The sequence below is a fragment of the Mytilus galloprovincialis genome, chromosome 3, assembly GCF_965363235.1.
Source record: "Mytilus galloprovincialis chromosome 3, xbMytGall1.hap1.1, whole genome shotgun sequence".
In the NCBI taxonomy this organism is placed as follows: domain Eukaryota; kingdom Metazoa; phylum Mollusca; class Bivalvia; order Mytilida; family Mytilidae; genus Mytilus; species Mytilus galloprovincialis.
In genome coordinates, this window is record NC_134840.1 from 40,275,961 (window position 1) to 40,297,132 (window position 21,172).

The 21,172-nt window shown below is 33.7% G+C and overlaps 1 long non-coding RNA gene across 1 annotated transcript; it reads right to left on the reverse strand.

Annotated features, from left to right (window-relative positions):
- Positions 1-4,828: 4,828 nt before the first annotated feature.
- Positions 4,829-6,094, reverse strand: LOC143066417 (uncharacterized). The gene is made up of 3 exons (XR_012975608.1): positions 5,962-6,094; positions 5,430-5,671; positions 4,829-4,921 (listed from the first exon to the last, which is right to left on the reverse strand). It is a non-coding gene; the product is annotated as an uncharacterized LOC143066417 (long non-coding RNA).
- Positions 6,095-21,172: the final 15,078 nt, after the last annotated feature.

Consider the following 21,172-nt stretch of genomic DNA (forward strand, 5'->3'; position numbering starts at 1 on the left):
TTTTAGCCATGGCTTTGTCAGTTTGTTTTAGATTAATGAGTTTGATTGTCCCTTTGGTATCTTTCGTCCCTCTTTTACATTTGTACTGTTTTCTAATGAATACTCAATTGCATTAATCTGCAGAGGACTAGTTGATACATATTTTATTTCGATATTCAGTATTCAAATCTAACAGCTTGCAAAATTTTATAAAAATCCGTGAGAATATCCATCTATGTACCTGTCACTTAACTACACATAAAATCATCAGTGTAACGTTTCACTCGAGACATAAAAAATGGACATCAAAGATAAGTTTAAACGGGCAATTAAAACAAAGATAAATAATTTTACAATAATAACAAATGAAAAACAATTCAAAAAATATAATCACAATATTGTGCTACGATGACAATCAGATGTAGATTTATTACATTTATAATAAATATTTAATACAAAGTCAAAATAACACAATGATCGATTTGATGAAATATAAAAAAAAATATTTGATTCTATCTATATCTTTTAAACTACTTATTCCACTTCTTAGCAGAAAGGTCGAGAAATTGTCTTATTAATCAGAGCAAGTTCATCGAATAAACTCAATGACATCATAGATACCAGAAATAAATGTGTGTACGCCAGACGCTAATGGAAGAACCGCACTGATTAAAATAAAATACACCGAAGGTGGTTTCATCGAAATGCTTGACGTTTTGATCGACAACATATTCATTGAACTTGCTGGATTTGGGCAATCGGTATTCAAATTGGTACTTATTGTGAACTTATTATAGATGGCTTGATTTGTACTTATATGAAGCAGAATTCGTAAATAGCTTCTTTTTTTTTAAATTTCAATTTCAATTGCTTTGATGTTGTCCTCATACTAAATTAAGAAAACAAAACCTTTGTTAGCACACTCACATACCACATGCCCCCACATTGTCACTGGACAAACAAATTATCAGATTTCTAATTTCAAAGGCTTATGACTCATAAAAATCTTATAAAATTTTCTTTTGGATATGCACATTTACATATAATGTCCTCTTTAACTACAAAGTTTTATAAAATTATGTTGTGTCGAGTGGCAATGACAAACTGTTGCGGTAGCATTTAGGTCAAACTTCTAAGGGGCATAACTTTTAGATTAAATATTTAATCATAATTGTCTGTCGATATGCTCATCTACATATTTCCTTATCATCTACATGTACAAAGATTCATGAAGAGCTATTGTTTGGTTTTAAGATCAAGTCTAACAGACTTGACGGACGATTCAAAAACATTATACGCAACGCATCTTCGTTGTGTTGGATATTATAACCAACATTTCAGTGAGTGCTTGCAAAAAATAGATATCAAAGGTACCAGGCTGGTAATTTAATACGCAAGACGAGCGTTTCGTTTCCATAAAACTTATCTTTGGCAATCAGATCAAAACATTTATAAAGCCAAACAAGTACAAAGTGGAAGAGCTTTAAGGACCCAAAACCCCAAAAAGTTGTGCCCTATACGGCTAAGGTAATCTTTGCCCGGAATAAGAAAATCCTTAGTATTCGAAACATTCATACTTTTGTAGAGAGAAAATTTATAAGTGCTGAAGTGCTGACTGCTGGGTTGGTGATACTCTTTGGGACGAAACGTCCACCAGCAGCTGCATGGACCCAGTCGTGTAAATAGTTATCAAAGGTGCCAGGCATATACCGGCTTCACACATTAACGTATGGCAACGACGTACACCGGACGTGGTAAAAAAACATGAACGCTGTCAATACGCTACTAATTTTGGATGGACTCAACTTGTCAATCATATCTGTATCGTGTGCACGAGCTTTAAGTGTGTTTATGGCGTGCGAATAACGTACAAAAGCCGTTATCGGGCGTTCAAATTCACAGACATATGCCACTCTAAATGTCTGAGCAAGTTTCGTTGAATGTCAGAATACGTTTTTTATATGCCACGGGAGCGTTTTTACGTTCACGGAGCGCTGAAACTACGCAAGGCGTATGCTTAAAACACGCCCCGCCAACGTCAAAGTAATAGATACGTCGAACGATCTTGAGGCGTAAACAACGTACCATACTTTCAAAAAAATTTATCCCGTGAACTTGAGATTAAAGATACGAAAATCAATGACAAAGATGCGGAATTCAACTTTCCAATTGTCAACTTCATATTTCTAAGCTGTAACATACTCACTCCTCGTCGAAAGGCGTTTACATGTCTCAATTGAAACGTCATCAACGTTCGTGTGTCAATTCACTGGTGATATGCTATCGCAATCTTTGCTATCGCAATCTGTTAATTAGATACTAGAATAATTGTCCAATCTGTATAAATTATTTGTGTGCAACCCAAGGATTAGATTACTAAAGATGTATTTAGCAAAAACATTTTCGAGTTTCGGGTGATCAATGCTCTACATGTTCGTACTTTATTTGTTTTTTTAAGACTTTTTTATCCGAGCGTCTGACGTAAAATATTTCGATCCATGTATCCAAGATGAGATTATTTAACGATTGTGACATTTTGACATGATGCATCACGGAATGCATGAGACGCCTTCTATGACAACGCACCCGGACTCGCGTGATTTCAGTCTTCTTAATCAATTTGAACATCGGTAAACCTTTGCTGCTTAAATTTACTATCTGTCTATATAAACATATTATGAATGTATATAATCACCAGAAGAAGTTACTTAATCGAGTAGCATATATGGTAAATATGGGGATACTTCATACTGTTTAAAAACAGCTATAGATGAAAGGTGCGATGATACTTAGTGCAACAGGTAGATTTCTGGTAATCATAGAGAATATAGATGAACAGCTACAGAATAAAGGAATGCCTGTCTTGTTTTCTTAATGTAACTGTTAGCATACATCGTAAACATGTGGACGTGTAGATAAATAACTAGAGATTAAAAGAACGATGTTTTTTTAACTTAATGCAATTGGTAGCATACATTGTAAACATGTGGACGTGTAGATAAATAACTAGAGATTACAGGAACGAAGGTTTTGTTAATTTAACGTAACTGGTAGAATATATTGTAAATATGGGAACGCTTAATAATGTAGATAAAAAGCTAGAGATTACAGGAACGATGATTTTGTTAATTTAACGTAACTGGTAGCTTATATTGTAAACGTGGGAACGCTTAATAATGTAGATAAATAGCTAGAGATTACAGGAACGATTTTGTTTACCTAATTCAACAGGTATCATACATAGTAAACAATAGGACGCTTCATACTGTAGATAAACAACTCATCAAATATATCAGAATATCTTCTACTATATGGATGAACACAAACATAGTAATCAATACAAATGTGCATAATAAATTTGATGATATATGATCAATGATATTCTTTATAACAGTTTCACCAGTTGAAAATTCTTTTGTAAATGCAACAGACAGGCAATTTCCATAGGACTGGGGCTCTAAAAAAGATCATGCGAACTGCTCACTGAGGCGAACTGTTTTATTCTTTTTATCTTAAATAAACACAAGAAAATGGAAGTTATATAAAGGTGTATATAATTATGGAAGAAGAAAACAAATAATTTTCTCCTATTAAGTACAACAAATTCGGTTTGCAATGATTTATATCAAACATCATGTCAGCGTCTGAAAGCAACTTGTCAATGTCAACCTTACTTTGAAAATGTTATTAATAACCATGACTGTGAGATGAAACAACAAGTGTCACCATCACAATTCACTGTTTTCAATTGGATAAAAGTTATAGTTTGTCACGCCTTCATCAAATAGTGTCCTATCAACGCCTGTCAACGTAACACTAAACATGAGTATACGCATTATTTACTACATATCCTCTATATAAAAAAAATAACAAAATGCAGGACAACTGAATATTTGTGTTTAATGATATTGCATGTACATGAGCCATGCGAAATAAGGAGATACGTTATTACACAACGATATTTTTCACGAACCGTTTCATTTTTTTATCGACATAACGCACATCCTTGAAATTAGAAACCAAATTCTGTTAGTTAAATTAAACTTTAAGTTCTATCATACACTTGTAAAAATAAGAAGATGAATAAAGCTAGATTATTTAAATTCACATACAGGTATATTGATGATGTTCTTTTCCTTAGCAATCCATTTTTTTCTGATTTAGTTCCATTAATATATCCTATTGCTTATACTCGAGATTTACGAAACTACATCTACAGATTTATTTCTATACATTTTCCTCGATTTGACAACAACGGTCATCTCGGTACCATTATTTACCGGATTTGTTATACCATGAGCAACACGACGGGTGCCACATGTTGAGCAGGATCTGCTTACCCTTCCGGAGCACCCGAGAGCACTCCCAGTTTTTAGTGGGGTTCGTGTTGCTTATTCTTTAGTATTCTATGTTGTGTCATGTGTACTACTGTTTGTCTGTTTGTCTTTTTCATTTTTAGCCACGGCGTTGTCAGTTTATTTTCGATTTATGAGTTTGACTGTCCCTCTGGTATCTTTCGCAACTCTTCTATGAAAAACGAGACCATTTCAATTTTGAAAGTTTTAATTTTGCTCACCTTAGCATCAATGTGCCAACTTCACTGTCGTAAGGAGTACACATTTTTCAGCTCATTATGGTATTCTAGAGATTGCAGCTGCCACTCAGACTTTGTAAAACGTCATCGGTGTCTTAGAAAAAATAATGAGCCAGGGTTTTGTGTAAGAACGTATCAAGACCACCTAATAGATAAATATTGAATGTCTACCGTACAAAATATAAATCCTTACTTTAATCTATAAATTACGTACACGCTTACACGTTTTGCAAATGCATGCATTGATAAGATAGATGCATTTAAAATATTTTTATTTAAAACTAAAAATTCTTTTTGGTAATTCTTTGTCCATCTCCTAATAGCCCTATTGACGGAAAACCAATAATTCTGAAAAGAAATAACTTAATAAACAGAACAGTTTCATATTATTTGCAAATCGTATAAAGAAATCAATGTATGCAAGTACTTTAATGGTACCTTTGTTCAATACTTGATTAAAATGTGGTTTATTTCTCTGTTTTGTGTCCTCTTTGTAATAATCAATAGTAGCCATTCAAATCTTTGATATTGCTATATAAAAAAGAAGATGTGGTATGATTGCCAATGAGACAAATCTTCACAAGAGACCAAAATGACACAGAAATTAACAAATATAGGTCACCGTACGACCTTCAACAATGAGCAAAGCCCATACCGCATAGTCAGCTATAAAAAAACTTTCATTATCAGATGTTAAAAAAGATCAACATTTTTTATAGAACAAATATTGTAAATAAAAGAAGTTTAACATGTTTTATAGAACAAATATTATGAATAAAAAATAGTTTAACATGAAATTATTTACAATATATAGAACATATATTGTAAATAAATTCTCATTTTAAAGAACACATACCTTGAACCTTAACAGCCTCTTCCTCCTCGCCCTCCCTGGCCTCCTGGGCTACCAGGTTCACCTCCACAGCCTCCATCAATAGGCCAAGTAGTAGTTTCAAAACCCCAATCTGGTCCTCCAGGCCGTCCTGGTTCTCCTGGTCCTCCTGGGTTTCCTGGTGCACCAGGAGAACCACCCCATCCATTTACAACACACAATAGTGTCACAGCAATAAAAGTAATAAAAAGTAAACTCTTCATTTTCTGTAAGAAAATTTTTTTTTTAAATCACAATGACCTTCACGATTGAATCCGGAAGAGTAAATAGATAATCTCATCTGAAAAGATTTTTTATAACAAATTTTGTGGGAAACCCCTCAAAAGTACAAAATTTTACAAGATTGTAAAATGTAATGTGTGAAAGCCAATTACCATAATATTAAGTATGTTAAACCAACTCTCCCAGCCCTACCTCTTTGTCCCCTTAAGTAAAAGACAATCGAGATTGTAAACTTCTTTGGTGGTATTAACTTTATATTTATAAATTAACTCACATGTTTTTCTTCTTTATTCTATATAATGTTTTTTTCTTTCAAAAAGACCAAGTAAGTCTGCACATCAAAAATACAAAAAAGTTATTTATATCAAAAAGTAAACAATATTAGTACATCCTTTTGTGACATTTTGAAATATTTCATTGACGCAATTAAACGAGAAAAAAATATATTTCCGTGTTATAATGGACAGTTTGATATAATGTTCATGTCTTGTCATAATAATAAACGAGTTTATTTTTAAGTTGGAAAATGGTCATAGGGAAACTACTATTACAGAGAGACATTAATAATAATCATGTACATACACCTGTAATCGGTTACTTACATTTGTTTTATTCACCTTAACATGAAATGTCCCATCCGCACTATCATTTTCTATTTTCAGTGGACCCTGAAAATGGTATAAAAACTAATTTGGCAATAAAATAAGAAAGATCATGTGTACTAAGTTTCAAGTTGATTGGACTTCAACTGCCATCAAAAACTACCTCGACCAAAAACTTAAACCTTGAAGTGAGACAGACGAACGAACGAACAGACGAACGGACGCACAGACAAGAAAATATAATGCCCATAAATGGGACATAAAACATACCTCTTGTCGATAAAACATTAGATACAGCATAACAAATTTACTTTTATATTGCGTTTATCTTTTTCCATACCCATAACAAAGGCAAAAACGTTTTCATGGAGGTTTTCAAGGACCATTTTTGATGGTGAAAGGTTGCCTTCGTTTTAGGTAAATGCTCATATTGAGTTTTCTCCTGAAAATGTTGAAAACCATTTTATCACTTTTCTCTTACATTATAATTGTATGTACATTTACCAAATAGATGCAGAAACAATAATATCCAAAAGCACAATGCCTTTTTTGAAAATCATTTAAAACATTACCTGTCAACTTGTTTGTGTTCAAACGTTCACTGGTGTGAGTCCTGTCATGTATCAGTATTTGTTTTCAATTGATTTACAAATATTTATCTCGTTGTGGCCATGATATATAACCCTTCTTAAAATTTTCCGTTAAAAATTTTGAAATCGTTAAGAAAGTAAAATTTCAACTCCCTCAGTCAAAGCTGACCTTAGATTTATTTGGCTATTATTATGTACTATTGGGCCGTATAGATCTTTAACTGTTTCGGTTCTTATACATCCTTTGCTTTCGAATATTTGAGCAATCCAGAAAATCGTTTTTGAATGCATGATTTGTGATGAGGGGTTGTCTACTCTTTCAACAACACTAGGTTAATACTGCTGCTTGTAGCCTATCAATAACCGAGTATCATCAACTGAGTAGTCAGTACTTCAGTTATGACATGATTGTTCGTTAATAAATTTTTGTTTATTATGCCCAACCTACGATATTAGAGGGGCATTATGTTTATGGTCTGTGTCTCCGTCTGTCCGTCCGTCCGTCTGTCCCGCTTCAGGTTAAAGTTTTTGGTCAAGGTAGTTTTTGATAAAACTGAAGTCCAATCAACTTGTAACTTAGTACACATGTTGCTTATGATATGATCTTTCTAATGTTTAAGCCAAATTAGACTTTTGACCCCAATTTCACGGTCCACTGAACATAGAAAATGAAAGTGCGAGTTTCAGGTTAAAGTTTTTGGTCAAGGTAGTTTTTTTTCCCAATTTCACGGTCCATTGAACATGGAAAATGATAGTGCGAGTGGGTCATCCGTGTACTTTGGACACATTCTTGTTGTTGACTCTAAATGATTATTCCCTTTTATACGTTCTCTTTAATCAGAAATAACGACAGCAGTACTATACCGCTGTTCAATAGTCATCATTCGATTGAGCGAAAACAAATCAGGATTACAAACCAAAACCGAGAGAAACATATAAACTATAAGAGGAAATCAACGAATAGGGGGAACTTTATCTTTTAATCATGATGACAAACCACTGACAAACAACGTCAGTACCTATAAAAGAGCTGCGAAATATAACAGAGGGACATTCAAACTCAAAGATAGAAAATATACTTCAAGACCACCATGTATAATTTATTTGTGTAGTTAATTCGGAATATTTATCTGCATGTTCTTTGTATCTTCCAAATAACTTTTTTTCATAAACAGAAGACTTTCTTTGACATACAGTAAGTTGAATGCAGACCAAGCATTATATAAAGTAAACGCCGCGTGCACATATTTCGTCAGTTAACTTCAATTTTCGGTTTACTATAACTAAAACACACCCGAGATTTAGATCTTGGTTGAAAGTAAGTAAAGGATATTTTTTTGTAAAAAAATGTATGTCTTGAGAATTTCAGAAAAGGTACAAAAAGTCATAGGTACTTGGAGACAAGACAATTATTTTAATCCCTCTTCCTTTTTCCAAAGTCCGTTATTTTTTTGTTTTCTGTTAAATTCCATAATTTTCGTATTTCTGTCTGGAACTATTATAATAATAGTGTAATAGTCCCAGTTTTTGTATACTATGAACATACGTATATTATAAATAAAGTGTATTTGCTATTAGTACTATACTCAGTATCAATTCCAAGTTCCTTCTCCAAGGCGATCACTGTTATATTATATAGACAGTCTCTATATATTATAGGAGAATAATCATAGTAAACATGAAGAATAGCAGAATAACGCGAAAATAAGTGTCCTTTTCCCGAGCCAATTCCAAGTTTCTTATCCACGACGATCACTGCTATATTATACAGAGTCTCTATTTATTATCAATTTATGAGGAGTATAATCATAGCATGCATGCATAAGAACGCGAAAATAATTGTCCTGATTGTTTCTGAGTAATTATGAAGGGGGTTTCATTGGGGATCCTAATCCCGATTCCCATATCCAACTTACACTATGTACGTAAGCAATACTTATTTTTGTAATTTCCCGTGTCCCGCTAGACTTCATTTCCCGTTTTCACGGCACAATAATTTGACTTTCACGTGTCACGCTTACAAACAAACAGCAATCCCGCGTCACGCTTACACCCAAATGAGACCCACTATGAAAATTATCATAAAAGTTTAAAACCGGAAGTCTTGTCTATGACTTTTGAGTCGGTCTGATGACGGAAACAATATCCGGACACCTTTTTTCGTTTTTCTCCCAAAATAACCAAAACTGAATAATCATAAGAATGGGTAACAAATGCGACTAAGCATGGTACCTATATGAGACGAGGCATGCTGATTAATTTATTGCGGAAGGAAGAGAAGCGATATACAAAATGAGGTCTTCTCGTTTAATAGTATAGATTACATTAAAAGGGCACTTGCTGCCAAATTCATGTTTACCGATTTGACTCAAATTCTCATATTTTATTTATAACAATGTAAAATATTTTTCCAAACAATCAAAAGTATAAAATGAACAATTTTTTACAGGACATGGTCTCAATAAGATGTACCTTCGTTTCGTGTGAATTTTAGCCAAGACGCTATCTAATTAACTATCGAGTTGACCTTCTATGACCATATAAGCGATGTTAACATAAACATAGATATAAGTAGATTAAGCAACTCGTGCAATTGTATTTTTATAGGTCTGTTAAATTTTGTAGTAAATGTTAAAAATTTATGTTTAACGTCGTGTTTACCCTTATAAGAATGATTTTTTGTGGATCGAATCAGTCAATCAAATTATTTACCTTTGTTTCACTTTCAATGTTGACATTCTTTTTCTTTAAATAACCATACACGGACAATGTATGCGTTATTCTTTCTCTTTCTACGGAGTTAAATTGGAGTTCACATGAATACGGATTAAACGAGGTCGTATTATACACTTGCAAGTGAATAATTCATTATCAATGTTTATTACCTCTTTTTGGCCAAATTGAGCCATTTTGTGTGATAAAAACAAATTATTATTTCACCATTTCACTTTCATTAATGATTGAACAAAAAAAAATCATACTTTAGATTTTTTATATATCTCGTAGCTAGTGCCCCTTTAACGCGGTCAAAATTGAAATTTCTATTTAACTTTTATTAATTGCAAAAAATCAGTTTCAACAATTTTAAATAACGGACTTTCTATATTTTCTTTTCAAAAGAACAAATATTGACTCTGACGGAAATCATTAAAACCCTTTCTAGAAACTTGAACATTATTTGAACTTAGAGATCTGATCTTTTTTGTTGACTCATTTATCCCCAACTTCCTACCGAGTGATTTAAAACTTAACATATTGTATATGTAACTGTCTATTGTTGTAGATTGTATGTTGCTCTCTTCATATATTTTTCTGGAAGTAGCAATACATAAATATGTGTATTTCTACACCACAATTTAATTGTGTATTTTGATATCAAATTTATTGAGAAAAAACTTTTCTTCAAGTTTAGAGTTCTAATTGATTAACTTAGTGTAAACTTTCCACTCCGCCTTTGCATCTAAATTTTTGCCTTTTTGTTTTAGTTGTCTTTAAAATGTAATATAAACCATTTAGTTTAAGTTACAAGTTTATTACCACAGCGTGTTCTTCTGCGTTAGATATGAAGGTCTTTTTTAATTCTACCTTGCCAGTACTGCCCATAGTTTATAGCCATATCCGGAAGCGTTTTACACTTGTGTTGATATTATTTTATCAGTATGTTTTGTTTTATATAAGTTATAAGAACTTTACAAACTATTGCATCTTATTGCCAGTATAATACAAGCTCAGATCCCAGGGGAACAAACGGACTGAATTACCGAAATATAGAATTGCTTTCTAGGAACACCACTTGATTTCGTCCTAAGTTTAAATCGATGGTTTTAGTTCTGTCGTCAGTTAACCCAAAGCACTCAATAAATTTGGATTTTTTTGTGTTTTGATTGGTCAATTCAGATCCCTTCGTATCAGCTGGGTACGACAACATATAGCTGCCTTACCCTCCTGTTTCATTTTTGGTGGCCAATGTGGGGATCTGAGTAAAAACAAATATATTTGTATATATATTGGCAGCAAGATAGAAATAAATGTTTTGATTTTGCTTATTTCCTTACAATTTTTAAATAGATAAATAAACAATTAAAAAATGGCGGAACGTGGCTCCGATTTACAATGGACAAATGAGAATGATCTATATTTAGAATGTATTAATATGAGACAGGAGGAAAGACGTGTTAGCTTTAGTGAAGTAGACACACCACCCCTAAAACTCTGCCGCCGTCGAGGGGGAGAATTTATATCGACGAAACATCTCAGAGTAGATTGACAATTGACCGTTCGTATGTACCAGACTCAAGATGTCACCAGAGAAAGATTAAAAAATGATCTCTCTGGGAGACGTTATTACCAAGATATGCGTAATAATTGAGATAGAACAACAACCTGATTCGCGCCGTCCTTAGTCATATAGTAGCAATTCTTATGGGTAGTACTGAAATCGCGATTCTAGATACACAAGTGATAGAAATAGAGATAGCTTTAACTTGAAACGTGGATTTGCCGGTTTAAACACATCTCGATATGAATCAACCAGTAATCGTGGACCCAACACTAGGCGAAATTATTATAAGGAAGATTCTCTATTACCGGTGATTAAAAGTTTTCTCCTCATTCAAGGGGTGATCGTTTCCGAGTTAACACTCCTATTGTTCGAAGAGAAAAAAGAACCGGAAAATTTTGACGGAAAGTCAGTTAATTGGAAAGATGACTTGGTTCATTTGAACAGACGGCTTAATGAAACAATTGGACAAAATTCTGAAAAAGAACAACACCTATTCGTGATTTTGCGCAGTACTGCCCAGAAATTGCTTGTGTTTAAAGTATTCAGCTGTAAACCATTACACGGCTTCGAAAGATGTATAAGCCCAAAGATGTAGACCAAAAGAGCAAGTTACCGCTTGAAAATGTGAATTCAGAGCAAGCAAATACAAACAGAGAAAGTTTAGCAGATTTTTGGTACGCGTTACGTCGCCTAGTACGACTAGCTTATCCCGATCACGAGTACAACAATGTACTAGAAAAACTAGTTATCAATCAGTTCACACTTGGTTTATGCCACACGGAAATAGGAAACATGTCCAATTATCACATCCGCAAACACTTGAGGCCGCTATTGCGAATGCTGTTGAATTAGAAGCATTTACCAATGTACAAATGACTCCGCGGAAACCAATTGACAATGAAAGGCCATTTACAGTCGGAGCTATCAGCAATGAAAACAAAACTGAAAGAGATGAAAACCCTAATAAGACTAATGAAGCTCCAAAGAATGATGAATTATAAGAATTAATTAAATCATTTAGTGAATGCGTAGGCAAATTGTCAGAAAAATTAGACCAAGTAAATAGTACTTAAAATGAAAACGGCGGTAGCCATGCTTTTATAGGGATATTACAGCTGTACTTAAGAATGTTGGAAATATGGAAAATGTTGCCACATTGCTAGATATCGTCGTAGCTATACAAATAGGGATGACAGTAACATAGAAAATAATGACTGAGAAGTAAAAGGGAAAGATTTAAAAATAATTAGGTTGGAATGATCTTAAGGCCGAAGGTTCAGTCCCAATGATTAAACCAAGTGAAAGATCAACTATTAATTTAAATGCTATCAGTGGAAACGCTGTCTATGCTATTTAGATGACGTCATTATATTTGGAGAAACATTTGAAAAGTCGTTCGAAATTTGAGACTACTTTTTCAAAAAGTCTTCCAATTTGAAACTAAAACCAAGTAAATGTACAATGTTTCAAACTCATGTTTTGTTCTTAGGTCATGTAGTGTCTAATAAAGATGCCAGTTGCGATCCAAATAAAGTTGAGACTGTGAAAAATAGGTCAATTCCAACAAGTGTAACCGAGATCAGGTAACCGAGATCAGAAGTTTTCTGCGACTTGCTGGGTATTACCGGAAATATGTTCCAAACTTTTCAGAGATTGCGTCCCCCGTCACGGAGTTGACTAAGAAAGCTAGAAATTTTAAGTGGTCTAACGATTGTCAAAAAGGTTTTGGTAAATTAAAGGAATTATTGATTTCGGTCCCTATTTTGGTTTATCCTAGGGAGGACAGTGAATATGTATTATATACTGAAGCAAATGCCAATGGTCTAGCTAGGTGTCGTTTTGTCACAAATCCAAGATGGTGTGGAAAAATTATTGCATATAGCAGTAATAATCTTAGTGATTTACAAAGAAAATAGTGTACTATTTATAGGGAGTTGCTTGCAGTTGTCACATTTGTTAAGCAGTTTAGACATTTTTTGTTAGGTCAAGACCGATCACGCCTCTTTGATTTAGCTAAAAAAACTTCAAAAATCCTGAAGGTATAATAGCCCGTTAGATAAGTTCATTGGATACTTATGACATGGTTTTGTAGTTTGCACTCAAATGCTGGTGGTTTATCTAGGCGTCCCAAAAAAATGTATGAGAAGATAGTCCTGATTGTACTAACGAAGATCTTGTGTCGGCTAAAACATTGACAATTGTCAGTTAGAAACATATTCACTACCTTTAGTGCTTATACAAGTTATAAAATCCTATCAGGAAACGACATGGAAAACATGTATGGTACAGGATAATCTTACACCTCAGGTTGCAAACGGTGACCTTGAAAATAGTTTGATTCCAAATTGGTTGTTGATTTGGACTGATAAGCAGATATCTGTTTGGCAGAATAATGACCTAGACATTAAGATTTTTTTTATATCCAGTCAGTGTATTGTGGAACATTTGTGATCGTTTGTTTGTTCAAAACAAAATTCTGTATTACATGTTTATTTGTGGAAATTCTGAAACTAAGGCTTTATTAGTAGTTCCTTGTGAAGTTAAGTCTGAAATTTTAAAACAACTACATAATTCGCGTGTAGCAGGTCATTTAGGTCGTGATAAACGCCAGGAATGACAACAGATTGTAAGTCGTAGGTGTTAAACCTGTAATGAATGTGCACCAGCTAAAGTTGGTACTGTATTAGGTCGTTATCCGTTAACAGTCAGTAGTAGGAGGTCTATTTGATAGAATTGCCCTTGACATTGTAGGTCCTTGTCTGATTTCAGGAAATAGAATGAATATTTGATTGTCATAACGGACTATTTTTCAGTGGACTGAGTCTTTTTCTGTACCTAATCATACGGCATTAACTGTCGCTGATAAACTGGTTACTGAAGTTATCGATTTCACATGCTTAGTCAAATCCATTCAGACCAGGGAGGAGATTTTGAGTCCTAGTTATTTGTCCAAAAGTGTTCACTATTAAACATTGAAAAGACCCGTACTTGTCACTATATGTCTCAATTAGATTGGTAGAAAGGATGAATAGAACTTTGATTCAGATGTTATTCATTTTTGTTAACAATAATAGAAATGATTGGGATGACCATCATAGGGGCTTTGCATTGGGAATGAGTACATGTATTTCTAAAACCATTTGAAAGTTGTTGTCATGATACAGGTTATGTTTTCTCGTGGTTTTTTTTTTACGGTATGATACTAAACCCTTAACGGGGGGATTGCGCTTGATTTCATATGATGTCGACATAATCTTCCAATCAGTTTAATTAATCAATTTTATTAATGGTTTAAATTGTAGAAAAAGTTCTTGTTTGGGGTTGCCATGTGAAAAAGATTGAATGTTCTAACCACGCCTGCAAATGCTTGAGATCAAACCTTGAAAAACTAGTGGTTAATAAGCAAGATTATAAGTGAAAAGGTAGACTTAGCAAAATACGAAAAATTAGACTTACAGACTAAAAAATTAGACTGCGGTGCGATGTTCTATCCGAATGAGATTACTAGAAGCATCCATAAAAGAGGATATACAGAAGTTTGAAAATGTTATGAAATTCCTTGAACCATATATATGGAGAACATTCTAAACAATCCGAACTAATCCGATTTTTTTAAGGCGAAAACACCTGCCAATGAAGCAAGCAAAAAAATTTATGAAGAAAAAAAAACGCACTTTAAGATCCGAATGTATTTTTTAGCATCAAACTGCTATGAAGACAGAGGGGGCAAACTTCAATAACAGGACGAATACAGAGTATCATCTCTTTTATAAAAGAGGGACGAAAGATAGCAGAGGGACAATAAAACTCATAAATGCCATGGCTACAACTGAAAAAGATTAACAGACAAACAATAGTACACATGACACAACATAGAAAACTAAAGAATAAACAAGAACCACACCAAAAACTAGAGGTGATCTCATGTGCTCCGGAAGGGTAAGCAGATCCTGCTCCACATGTAGCACCCGTCGTGTTGCTTATGTGATATCAAATCCGGTAAATAGACTAAATCGGTAAGTCACATTCATGAAAGGGAAGGGAATTGTAGTTACGACGTAAGGAACATATCCGATATCATTTGTAAAACGGTTATTCCATAACGGTCAACCAACTCGTGATGGCGTCCGTAATATTTAATGTTGCTACTTAGAAATGGAAAGTTCACAATTGGAAAGCTGAAATCATCTCTTTTGTCGTAAAGTTTTATTTTCAATCGACCCTCATTGTGAATTTCAAAGTAGGATTTATCCCTCCGCAAGACAAGATACTTGTATCTACGTTGGCCATTTTTTTTATGAAGCAAAGCAATACCAACTCTTTCAATTTGTCCTTTAATTTGGAATTCGGAATACATGTGTAAAGAGTAGAAAAGTCAAATATTTTAATACTGTTACAAGATGAAAGAGAGTTAGATTGTATGTACTCTAAAAGATCTTTGGATTTTTTAAGTATCCACATCTGATTCACGCCACCTCTAGAATAGGCAGTTTCACAATAACTTTGAAGATCGTCTTTGTTTGCTGATAAAATAGATGTTAATAATTTAGAAAGAGATTTCGTGGAGCACTTGGAAGACCCAGCAATATACCGTTGTTTGTAAGGACACGTATGTAGTTTAGGTATCCAATACAGTGATGGAAGATCCAGTTCTTCATCTTTGGTTGATATTCCAAAGGAACATAGTGAACCATATCAAGCATGTCTAGAGCGACTCAACTGTTTGTTAATTTTATCATCTTCCGCAGGGATGAATATTGTGATAAGTTCTGAAGACCTGAACAACTTTATCATCCTAAAACCTCGTGCTTTTTCATATAAGTCGAGCGCTCCATTTAAGGAGTGCTTGAATGGTCCATATTTGTATTATATTTAACCTTTATTTAAATACTTCTTAAGGAAATCATGGGTAACACTGCATGCAGTAATATCTGTGTTTAAGTTGTTTGCATTGGATACATAAGCTTCACAAAATACCGTACAAACAACGTTACATTGCCTACTCCCCTGCATGTTCGACAAAGGAATTGTCCATTAGATTGACCAAAAATTCTGTCCGCAGTGAAAGCGGGTGTTCGGAAATACTGTGAAACTGTTTACTTGCGTAGTGGTATAATCAGTTGTAAATTCTAAAAAAAATATAAAAAAAAACTTTTTGATAATTTAAATCTCGATTTATCTCCGAAATAATTTCTATCAAACTTTTGATTTTTTAACCTGTATACCACCATTCCCCATGCTAAATGGAAATATCGTCTACAAGTAATAGTCCTAAATGCTATTCAACGTAAAAATGAAAGCATACGCTATAAATTTATTACTTTGTGATACAATACTGCAGATCAGTTTATCAGTGAACAAAAATGTAAAGCATGCTACAAAGAGGAACAAATGATCCAATATGCTGGAGTTTCTTATTGACAACATTGACTTTTTTCAACAAATTGTTGGCATTATAATGGGAACGAATTGTATTCCTCTCCTTGTCGGCCTTTTCTAATTTTTGTATTAGTCAGAGTTTCTTAATCCAATTGTCAAAAACCAGAAGATAAAGGAAGGAAGCTAGTACTGTTAATCTCCCAATCAGATATATTGATGATGCTCATTTCAATAACAATCAAAACGTTTTTGATTAAATTCCATTAACAGGACAAACTTAAAAGGAACAAGAGACACAGCTTTCTCTTTTTGAGATAATACTTGGAATTTGACACAAGCGGTCAACTAACTACTAGAATCTATGACAAACGAGCCAATTTTAATTTTCCTACACCTTAGAATCAATATACCAACTTCACCTGCATATGGGGTATATATTTCCATAACTCATTCGGTACTTAACAGCTTGCAGTTACTACTCAGACATTTTAAAATGTCACCAGTGTCTGAGCAAAAAGTTTCGGAACCACGGTTATGTCAAAGAACGTCTTGACCTTTTTTTTTTAAATTAAAAAGCGACAAAGACGTTGTTTATAAATATTCCGTATCAGGGAAATGTTAAACGGAAAGACTCATCAAATGGCAAAATCGAAAGCTCAAACACATCAAACGAATATCCAAGTCACAATTTGTAAAAGTAAACCATGATAGGACCTTCATCGCGGAGCCTTGGCTCACATCGAACAGCTATAAGAAGCCAGCAAAAATACCACTATAAAACCGGTCAAAGAGAAAAACCAACAGTTTAATTTATATTTAAAACAAAAAACACTAATGAACCAACTCAAAACTTTCGACGGCCATTGAATGATGGTCTTGAAGTATAGATTCTAGGTATTGACGTTGTTTATCATCTAAAGTACATGCTATATATTTATTGTGTTCTTGTATTTGTCTTTGTAAATTTTTACGTTAACTGTTTAGTCTATTTTTAGTAATATGTGGTTTGGTACTTATACATCCCGTTATTGTGATAGGGTAATTTTTGTATTCTTGTCTTTCGTTTCTGTTTATGTGTTTTATCTTTCTGCCTTTTTGTATTTCTTAGTTGACAAATTTGTTTATTTTGTATTGATTAAGATTATAACGCAATGTTGACTGATGCACACCAATATTTGAGATTGTTTACACAATATTGTCAATATAATAGAATTTTAAGCGACTGACATACAAGTGAGAAGTTAAGCTAGCTATTAAACCAGTTTCAATCTACCATTTTCTACATCCATCAGTAAATGCCTGTATTCAGTCAGGAATGTGACAATTGTTCTTCATTCGTTTGGAGTGTATATGAGTGTTGATTTTGCCATTCGTTGAGGGTCTTCCGGTTTTGAATTTTCCTCGCAGTTCGTTATTTTTTATATTTTACTATTTTTTAAGTACCTTATTGTCAAATATTATATACATAGTACAACCGGAAACTTTAAAGGCTAATCGTGAATTTTAGTCTAATCAATATGATGGCAAATTCTTTTTGATACAATACATACATTATTTGAAATTTGATTACTGTTTTAATGGTATAAATAAAGATTTTGTTTATTACTGAATTAAAACCATACCATATATTATCGTAATACACATGTGCACTTTGACGGAACTACAATTTGTCAATACCTATATTTCAATTCGCGCAAAGTCTAGTTTTTCTCTGACTGTTAATTACGTCTCTACATGAAATCCATCAGATTTTGAATGGTTACCGATTTATATTTTAGTCGTAAATACCTAAGTTTTTTGTATTAATTGTTATTGGCCTTGAACTAGCTGTTAATGACCGCGAGTACTCTCAGATATGTACTTTATGTCTTTTGGTGTCGTTAAGATACATAAATATCCTGCCACGTCCGGTCTGTGATCTAGTTATATGTTTTCTAATTTGAATTGATCTGATGAGCTAAGCCTTTTCAACTGATCTTTATAATTTGTTCTTATGTTGTGCTGTAGTAGCACTGTCCGAGATTAGGTGGATGAGTGAGCGCTTCCAAACATGTGTAACCCCTCCACATTCTCTATTGAGCGCTTCCAAACATGTGCAACCCCACCACATTCTCTATTGAGCGCTTCCATACCTGTGTAACCCCCACCACATTCTCTATGTGCTTAGTGCTTCCAAACATGTGTAACCCCACCACATTCTCTATGTGTAACCCCACCACAAGCTCTATGTGTAACCCCACCACATGCTCTATTGAGCGCTTCCAAACATGTGCAACCCCACCACATTCTCTATTGAGCGCTTCCAAACCTGTGTAACCCCACCACATTCTCTATGTGCTCAGTGCTTCCAAACATGTGTAACCCCACCACATTCTCTATTGAGTGCTTCCAAACATGTGTAACCCCACCACATTCTCTATTGAGCGCTTCCAAACATGTGTAACCACACCATATTCTCTATTGAGCGCTTCCAAACATGTGTAACCCCACCACATCCTCTATGTGCTCAGTGCTTCCAAACATGTGTAACCCCACCACATTCTCTATGTGTAACCCCATCACATTCTCAAAATGTAACCCCACCACATTCTCTATGTGCTCAGTGATTCCATAGGTCAGTGGTTTTCGTTGGTTCATATCTATCATATTTGTTTTCGTAAATTGTTGATATTCATCAGTAAGCCCCTATTAGTTTTCTGGATTAAACGGTTTAATAATTTTCATGTCGAGGACTTTTATAGCCGACTACACGGTGTTTCTCATTCAGTCATTGTTCAAGGTCGTACGGCTGCCTGTAATTGTTTAAATCCACTTTATTTAAACTTTGTTGGACAATTGTCTCATTGGAATCATACAACATCTCTTAGTACCACGTATGTTTTTAAATGTCGTACATTATATTGTGTATCTCTATAACCATGTTATTTGGTTACAACTGATCTTTATATAGCAATATAATAAATTACGACATATTATATTTGTTATTAGAAAACACAAAATTCCGTGAAAACATGCACAGTAGAGTACAAAATGTAAGCATTGGCTTATTTCAGACAAAGAAACGGTTTTTTTCTTAAATAGAATGAGATTTTATTTTAACGAAATCCGTGCAAGTTTCTGTTAAAACAAATATTTGGCGGTTATCATTATCAAAATCCCTAAAACAAATTTTGAACAAGTTTTTATGCTTAACGAAAACTTTGATTAGGACAACGGGTGACTTTAATAAAAATAATTACAACATTTGAACTTTGCATAATGGTGCTTTAATCCGAAATGAATACAAAATGGTTTTCTTCGTCTTTTATAAAGGCATCATTGTAAAAGAACTGTGATTGTATTTCAACGTGTAAATCAGTTGTTTCTGTTGTTTCTTCTCTGTAAATTGTTTCTTCTGTGTCAAGTTGCGATTGGACTTCATCATTGACTTCTTTTGAATCATCCTTTAAAAAAAGTAAAGGAAAATTCAGTATTAACAACAAATTTTTCAATATAAGATGATAACTTAAATGTTGTATGTGAGTTCTTAATTTATCAACGACTTATATCCATACAATTTACATTTAATTGATAAATTCCGTGTTCGTGATGTTATGAATTCTTAAATATACAATATTTTTATATCAGAATAAACACATTGGAGCATAGATTAGGAATTGCAAGCAGTAAAGGTATTGTAAAATTAACAGTACATGTATATAGAGTCCTATTGCAATGATAATTTAAGCCATATAGTTAATGATTAAGATATACAATTAAAGCATACAAAAGAGAAGTGTGCATGGACCTTGCAAATAAAAAGACTTAACTGGGTATATATAATTGTTGGGATAAATTATTTACAACAATAATACTGTTCGTCCTCATAAAAATGAAAATAATCAGGAAAATTCAATACTTACTATACATGTGTTCTTCGGACAATCCCTCCACAATCCGAAAGTAGACTATTCGTTGGAACCAGTATGACACGATTTTTATAAGGAAAAACTCCATTTCGCGACTTTTATAGTTTTTTGGATAATATTTTTTGAAACTGAAGTGTTGTTTTTTTTTAAATTCTATGATAATTTTTTTTCGTACAGACGACTTTACTGAAAATTCAAACTCATAGATCAAATAGACAACGACAGGACTAAAAAGGAAAAGACAAACAATGGTACACAAGACACAACAAATAAGACTAAAGACAAAGCAACAAGACTTGGGGTGATGACAGCATTCTCCGAAAGGGTGAGCATATCCTGCTCTTCATGTGGCACCCGTCGTGTTTCTAATTTCATTGCAAACCCGGTAAATAGTCTAATTCGGTAGGTCACATTCGTGGAAAAGAAACGGACGGGATTGTAGTTACGACATTAGGAACATCTTTGATATCATATGTGAAACGGATATTCACAGATATCATGTGCTCCGGAAGGGTAAGCAGATCGTGCTCCACATGTGGCACCCGTTGTGTTGCTCATGTTATTACAAAGCCGGATATTCACAGATAAGTGTTGATTTATAGACACAGAAAGGATTGTTCATAAAATACAAAATCAAAACTGAATGAAATGTGATAACGTATATAGAGTATGGGTTAAAAAAGCGATTGATAGAATATTAGGTTAAGGATAAATAAAATGCATA